Here is an 8442-nt window from a genome sequence, read left to right as displayed (position 1 = left end):
ATTACCTGCATTTCCTTTGAATTTCCCAACGTGCAGTTTTGAAGCCGTTCCCTCGTTGCCCATGTGAAGTTTTTTTACTCGGCAAAAGCATTGCCACCTTCGTGATCCCAAAGGTCTACCCGCAGGATCCACTTCCTGGTTTTGTTCTTGGTCAGGGAGAAAACTTTGCGAAGACCAAGCCAATGATCCTCTGAGAGAATTAGCCAAACACAAGGAAAGAGGTTGGGTTGGTTTTTAAAAAAAACGCTGATCAAATTCCATCTGGAGTCTGTGTGTGTGTGTGGTCCTGACAAATCATCCTCACTCTCCCAATTCCACAGTCAACAAATACTTACGCATCAAGTCTCCAAACCCGTTTTTATAGGCTGCCCAGTTGCGGTTGAAGGCCACACTTGCGCCGCTGCGTCTCTGAACAACCCGTCCAGCCTCCATCCTCCATCTGGTCGCATCTCACATACCTGAGCCAGTGTCCCCACACACACCATTTTAAAACTATTCTGACACGCCAAAATATGAACATACTATAAACAAGTGATAGGAATGTATACTAAATCGCAGCATTCTGGTTTCAGAAGCAAAATCTAAATAAAATACACAATAAATAAAAATATAAGTAAAAAACTGCTGCAGTTTAAGATAAATGTGCTTTCATCAAGCTTGTCCTGAAGCCTACTTGCTAATTTTAGCTAACATATTAGCAGCATCAGGAAAAGGCAGCTTGTAAACAACTCCATTGAACGCACCATATGTCGCCTAATGTTACCTTAAATGAGGCCTCTCCACGAACTGGCTGGACTACATAAACCCCACTGGAGTGAGATTTAATCTCTGTGCAATCTGCTCTGTACCACCGTGACAGGAAAACAAGACGTGTTACCTTTGGTTTCAGTCAGGGACAATATGCATTGAACATACCATGAGAAGAAGCCACGCTCCTGGATTTCTAGTGAAGTGAAGAAACTTTTTGAAGTAAAAGTATAGCTTGATAAATGTAGATATTTATATGTACCTACCTGTTCTGTGCAGCTCAGAAGAAAGGCAAACAGGAAGAGAGCACATCCAAACACACTCTTCATTTTGGCCTATTCAGAGCGATGTCTAACAAACACACAAACATGTTATCGGCAAAAGGAAAACTTATTTGTCCTTTGTTTTACTGTGATATTTTCAGCAATAAGTGTTAAAAGGCAAACTGTAGCTTGGGACTTCACTGCTATACAGCTGAGATGGGTTCAAATTTCAGAATTCATTTAGTCCATTTTTTTAATGAAACAACAATTTTAATGAGATTGAAGTCTTTATATTTAGTGTAATATTTTTTACTTGATTACATCACAGAAATACTTTCATATTTTTCTGGGAGGCAGTAACACACTATCCAAATTTTCCTTCCATCCATTTACCGTATTTCACGAACTATAAGGCGCACCTAAAAGCCTAGAATTTTCTAAAAATCTACGGTGCGCCTTTTAACCCGGAGCGCCTTTTGTATGGATTATACGGTAATATTGGTTAATCGCGGCTACCAGTAGTCAGTAAGGCGTTGCCGAGGTAACAGCAAGTAAATTCAGTCCCAAACCATTTCTGTCTTAAGACCCCCAAAATGGCTCCTTGCAGGAGACGCACTTTTGACGCAGAGTTCAAACTGAAGACTATCAGTCACGCAGTTGAACACGGAAATAGAGCAGCGGCAAGAGAATTTAACGTGAACGAATCAATGGTGCGGAAGTGGAGGAAGCAACAAAACGACCTGCGCCAGGAAAAGAAGACTCAACGGAGCTTCCGAGGAAACAAGCAAAGTGGATTAACAAAGGAACTCCAGCCGCTAAATATTGGTGTCAACGGGGCATTCAAAACTAGACTGCGAACTGCGTGGGAGCGGTAGATGACGAACGGCGAACACACGTTCACCAAGACGGGGAGACGGCGCCGAGCGTCATACGTCACTATCTGCCAGTGGATCGTAAATGCCTGGGCATCGACCGTGGTCCCGAGCTTTCGGGAAGGCAGGGATTGTCACTGAAATGCCGGACAACACCAGCGACACCGACCCTGATGACGACTTTGACGAGACGGAGCCAGCCATGTTGGACACCGTATTCGCACAACTGTTCAATTCGGACACCGAAGAAGAAGAATTCGAGGGATTCCTGGATGAGGAATGAACTGATAAAGTGAGCTTTACGTGTTTCTTTTGTGTGTTTACAACTTAACAAGGCTGGTCATACTGTGAATATGGAAAATTACCGTTTGAACAACGTTGTTATAATTGCTATTGTTTATATGCTATTGCTATCGCTTTGCACTACTTCAAGAGTTCGAGTTACCGTATATTGTGTTTGCACTAACGTTTGATTTACCGCAACGGTACTACGTGATAAAAATGTTGCACTAATCGAAGATTTATTAAACTCCACTATCCACTTGTATAAAAATGTGCACACTGCCTGTTAAAACTCGCTGTTATTAAACGAACTGTGTTACGCGAAAACACTACGTCACTCGGGAAAAATAATACAACAGCTGTTTATTTATTCGTTTTGGGAGTGAATAGAGTTGTTAGAACGACGGTTTGTATTCTATTAATAAAGTTTGACTGACTTATCTGGCTGTTTTATTGACATTCCTTTTAGCGCAGCTCGATCTAGTGAACGTGTCATGAAACCACAGGCACTACGCAGTTTCTATGCTATGCGCCTTATACCCGGGCGCCCTGTGTATTAAAATATTTCTAAAATAGGCTGTTAATTGAAGGTGCGCCCTATATAACGGCGCGCCTTATGGTTGTGAAAATACGGTAACTTTAATGTGTCGTACATTATGGAGCATGAGAGCCCAAAAACAAAACTAAAAAGGAACATTACTTTATTTGGATATATTAGATATATCCTGATATATATATTTCCACTGTGAATTATTTTGTCTGAAATAAAAACTTTAAAGAGAAAATCTGGGTTTAAGGTAGGAATTCAATCAGTGTTTTATCAGGTTTCCATAAATGACTTTAAAGTAAATATGTTTTTTTTTAGCAAGCATGAGATTCTCATTGTACAATATATATAATGTGTCTGTGGATCTTTTCCTTTCCTATTGTACGATTTCTACTACTTTGGATGCATTTATTTAAATAAGAACATTTGTCAAATCTTTTAAGTTTAAAATTACTTTTAAAGCAAAAAGGTAACAATTCTAAGGGAGTATAACTGATAAAAACACTTTTAAAACCCGTTTTAAAGGAGCAAATAGCAAGCACTTACCTGCCTGTTGCACAAACAGAGCTCAAATTCCACATGAACAGTCGCGCCTTCTTATAGAGACAGAACCAACAACACACCCACTCATAATGTTGCTAATTTCCCTGGTGGACACCCCCTAAAGGTCAATAAAGTTATCTTGAATCTTGAATCTTGAAGTCAGTTTGAACAACGTGACACTTCTATCACAGGCATGCTAAAAACAGCCAGACAGGTTTGTTTTTATCCCGGTGACAAACGTTGACCTGTGCAAGGAAAATACCCAACAGATTTCAACATATTCCGCTTGTTTGTTCCAGAAATAAACAAGACACAGAGAACTTTTTATTTTGAAATGACTAATCTTGTCTCTTGTCCCTTCGCAAATCGACCTAGACATTGCGGGGAAATGTCCAAGCAGAGGACAGTGTCCCCTAATGTCAGAGCTTGTTTTTGTTTTTTGGTTTTTTGAGACAGTCATGTTTTCATGCTTTTTAGTGCACGTAACTCCCTCTGCCCCTCACAAGCACACAACTGACAACGGAAAAATCCATAACTTTAGTTATTGAGAAAAGGATTTTAATGTTTTGTTAATCAAAGTCTAAATATTTTAATCTTTTTATATGGTAAAAGCTTGTTTCAATCCAGTCTCATTTGATTCCAATCTAATCATGACATAAATCATCATCAAACATTATTGTACCAAGAGTACAGATACAATACATATATTTAATATGTAAATATTTTAGATTTTTCAGCTTTCCGGTTACAAAGTTTGGAAAGCAAGATGGCAACCTCGGCAAAAGCTGTTCTTGCACTTGCCTCATCCGAATACAAACAACTTCTGGACAAACATGTGGTCCTTCTGCAACTTTCAAACATGGTGGATGAGGTGGAAACACAAAGCGTGGCAATCGTTTTTCTCTCTCTCATATTTCATTGTTTACAAAAGCATCGAAGAGTGAGTGCTATGTTTACTCTTTACTCTCGGGGCAGCCATCTTTGAAAGCCAACTGTGGGGTATTGATGACTCTCTCTCTCTTTCCAAGAAGGAAATTCGACCTTGGGGGTCTTCCAACTGAATTTTTCAAATTGAGACTCAGAAATTCCGACCTCCGAGCATGAATGGAAGGTGACCCACAATCTTCTAACTTTGTATTACTACTGTACTGTATTGTATTGTACTACCAAGTCAGTAACTAACATCATTTAAGAGACTACTACTCTACACTGATGACAATTACTGTAATCTAATCTCCCTGTAAGTTTCCTTAAACTTTCTGCCTGCCCTTAGTTTCGTGAATAAAGCATCAGAACCATTGGCTTCTTAATGTATTCCGACCAATAGTCCGTCCCAGATCCTGTTAGTCTTACAAACTCAGACCTCTCTTTCCAAATACCTTTTGCCACCTCAACCAGCAGTCCTTTCACTGAGTGTTATCCTTGAACATCGGTCCTTCAGGCTGGATTAAATGCAACCTAAGAAGATCACTGCCACTACTGCCACCCTGGCAAACCTGATGGCACTGCTTAAGCGCCAAGTACGCATGGCACTTCATTCTGTAGGACTGCAAGCCCGCTCAGGCATCAACAGCCAATCCTGTGATAATGCCGGAACCGGCTGCAGTCCTGTAATACCTGTACGGCACCCTTTAGTGCATGTCATTGCCTCAATAACTCTGACCAATACACTACAGGCAACATTGTCTCTTTCCTCACAATTCCCTAGTGGTCCAACATTGCCAAATGGCTTACACTTTAACCGGCCTTCTGCTAATCCTTTAGAGTAGTTTACCAACCTGCTTGTAGCTGTGGCCATGGATTCCCCCGACCTTCCCTGCCAGGGACAGAACATACACTCAACAGAACTTGAGTAAAATAAATTTCAAGCAGAACACATGTCTAGTCTTATCAGACTGATACCCTCCGACCAGCTAGGATCAGCCCAACCCAAAGAGAAGCTACCATTGTGTGCATTTCTATGTAGCTCAGAAAGTAAGCAGGGAGCAGTAAACTGTATTTGATTTAGATTTGAAGATTTGAAGCATCAATCACCTCTTTAAATAGTAAATTAGACATGATGTGATTTTCTCACAAACACGCGTAGCAAGAGAAAACATTGATGTTTTCAATGTAAGAGAAGATAGGAGCTGAAAGAGTTTAGGAACTACAGTCAAAGTAACTAAAAAAATCTTTAACTCCATCTGATCCAAATGGCAAACAAAGGTTAAGAAAATGTTTGGTTATAGGAACAGCAACCAACCCCTCCGGTAGTGAAAGGGACTTATCTCTCACCTGGGGTCCATTGGCGCTGCAGCATCAACGATAACGATCTTCTCAAAAATGTGAAGTGCCTTTGACAAATGAATACCTTGCCCCACTCAGACACTAACTCAAACGAAGAACGAAAAAGCTCTTTAGGTAATGGCACTTGGCACCCCACGCTATGCCCCACTTCTTTTCCATAAGCTGACCTTGCACTCGTGCAAAAGGAGTACTCCCCAGGATTAGCAGCACAGAGGGGAAGTTCCTAAGAACCCTGCACAATCGTAGGAAAGCCCTACAGGACAAGGTCCACAACACTATCTGAACAAATCAGGGCAACTCCCACAGAAATTGGATCAACCACAATATGATGATCATAGGATCTGAGAGATTTTGATTAACAAGGAGTTTGGATCATAAAGCAACCTATTATGCTATGTAACCTTGAATTACTACCGTACTGTACATTCTGACAGACAGCCTATCCTAGATGCTGTTCGTCAGAAGAACTCAGACCCCTCTTTCCAACCACTTTGATTGATTCTTAATAACTGGAATCTTCGATAAGCCAATTGATAGTTTTTTTAATCGTCTAAATACAATGGAAAGGGGCCTGCAGCAAATGTTTAGGCGGAGAGTACATATACAACAGCATTTTGGCCAGTACAGCTTGTAATTGTCTTGTGATTGTCTTTGTATCAGCAAAGGTTTTCAATTCTTGAGAGATTCTTGCCATTCTTTCTTCAAAATGTCGTAAGATCCCTCAGGCAAATCTTTCTTAGAGGTCTTTTGCTGCTGTTTGGATTTGCTTTTCTAGCAATTACAAGTACTCTAATAGTTTTATTAGTCTTTGCTTGAGCTCCACTGTTGCAGTTTAACCGTTTTACTGGCTTTAGAAATGACTTCATTTCATTACTTGAGTCGTTGTTTCCTTCACCAGATAAACCACCAACTCATAGCTTCAATCACACCCTAGATCCAGTTCTGACTGACTGTGGTGTGAGGTAGAACATGTGTCAGTGTTCCCTCAGAACCCACTCCTGTCAGACCATTCTTTGATCACTTTCACATTTAATTAAGGATGATTCTTCTATGCTCAGAGAAAGAACTCTTACTATAGCAGATGTCTTTCAGATAAATGCTGTAGCTAAGTTTAGGAAGCGATCCCTGTGCTAATAGGAGAAGCGGTAGACAATTGATGCATGTTGACATCATCTCTTCTTCTTCAAACAGTAGTGAATGATGTTTCACCCTGATGAACACATATTGTCGTAATTCATTTTAACAGGTGGCAGGTTAGCTCTCCCCTCTTTACGGCTGCTTGCTCCACCTCTACAGCTTATGATGGCATCTATGTGGAAAGTTCTGAAGAAGCGAGAGTTCCCGAACATACTGGACTTTAGCAGAATATGTTCTTTTGTGGTTGGACGTGGTCCCAGATATGCTCATGCACAGCACAGAAGACTGCAGTGCTCCTTTGATTAAGAGCCAGGGTAGCTAGTCGCATATATGTGCATCATGTTTTTTTCTCATAAAGAACATTTTATGTATTTGTGTGTGGTTGCTTTATTTCTCCTCATCAGGTATATTCTGGAGTTGTGTCCGAAATGACCTGATGGATCGTGACTTGATCTTGTCCCACCTGGAGCAAATCAAATCTTGTCCTCTTGGTAAATGTGAGTATCAGAAATCTTGATTTTGATTTCACACAAAACGATTCATATAGTTTTCAATGTTTGTGCCTCTTTGATCTGTAAACATACATGGTTTCCAGAATGAAATAACATGTACGACCTTGACAGGGCAATTCTCAAAGTCATAAAGGACGATGTGAAAAGTATTAACCAGTAATCTTATTATGATTAAACCAAAGGTGGATGAACCTGGACCTGACATAGTGGTTAACTTTGTCGAGCTCATCCACTCTCTGCTCAAAGACCCTGAAGCCAGGCAGGAGGTCAGGAGTTCTTCACGGTAACATTTTGCATATACAGTACATCTGGAAAACCACTTATCCTCAAAAAAAAGACAATTATTTATTTGAAGATCTGTACTGGTAGAAGCTGCAGTACAAATGCCGCGAACCAAGCTAAGATAATAACACATGTTTGTTTCTTTTGCAAGGAGGTTTTCCCTGTTGAATATGGAACTCAGTACGACAATGATTTGCAGACACTGTTTTCTGAGTTCATCTATCGCCCTGATCAGCTGCTGCCAGTTCCTGACATGGAGCAGGTGAGATGAGCCCTTTTCTTACAATTTATCCTCCTACACAAAGTAAGGTTTTGAAGGGAAAGTCCTCCCTTCGTGAATCAAAGTTGCTACTGTAAATCAAGAGTAACATGCTATTATTGAGTTTTATTTTTAAATGTCCTCACTGTCAGAAGGAAAGAACACTTTTACCTGTAGGACTAGAAGAAAAGAGCTCAAGAGGATCTTAAAGGAAAAAATAAATGGTCATGACTTTTGAAGCAGGTTTTTGCTCTTTTGTATTATCAAATACGTGATCTTGTACATTTGCAAATCCAGCGTTAGAAAGTATCAATGATTCAGAGCACCTCCAGTATGCAAGAATCGCTCTGTCCTGTATGAGCGCTGGTGTCTGGATATGGAAAGTGTCACTAACTCAAACACGAAGACGGAAAAAGCTCTTTAGAGTAATGGCACTTGGCACCCCACGCTATGCCCCACTTCTTTTCCATAGAGCTGACCTTGCACTCGTGCAAAAGGAGTACTCCCCAGGATTAGCAGCACAGAGGGGAAGTTCCCTAAGAACCCGGCACAATCGTAGGAAAGCCCTACAGGACGAGGTCCAACAACACTATCTGAACAAATCAGGGCAACTCCCACAGAAATTGGATCAACCAACAATCTGATGATCATAGGATCTGAGAGATTTTGATTAACAAGGAGTTTGGATCATAAAGCAACCCTATTATGCTAT

The 8442-nt window shown here is 40.6% G+C and overlaps 1 long non-coding RNA gene across 1 annotated transcript; it reads right to left on the bottom strand.

The window, feature by feature from the left end:
* Positions 1-914: 914 nt before the first annotated feature.
* Positions 915-3574, bottom strand: LOC130519710 (uncharacterized). The gene is made up of 3 exons (XR_008948439.1): positions 3258-3574; positions 1014-1098; positions 915-943 (listed from the first exon to the last, which is right to left on the bottom strand). It is a non-coding gene; the product is annotated as an uncharacterized LOC130519710 (long non-coding RNA).
* Positions 3575-8442: the final 4868 nt, after the last annotated feature.

The sequence above is a fragment of the Takifugu flavidus genome, unplaced genomic scaffold, assembly GCF_003711565.1.
Source record: "Takifugu flavidus isolate HTHZ2018 unplaced genomic scaffold, ASM371156v2 ctg1109, whole genome shotgun sequence".
NCBI lineage: Eukaryota > Metazoa > Chordata > Actinopteri > Tetraodontiformes > Tetraodontidae > Takifugu > Takifugu flavidus.
The sequence above is the reverse complement of the archived record's forward strand: the minus strand, read 5'-3'. Positions and strand labels throughout refer to the sequence as shown.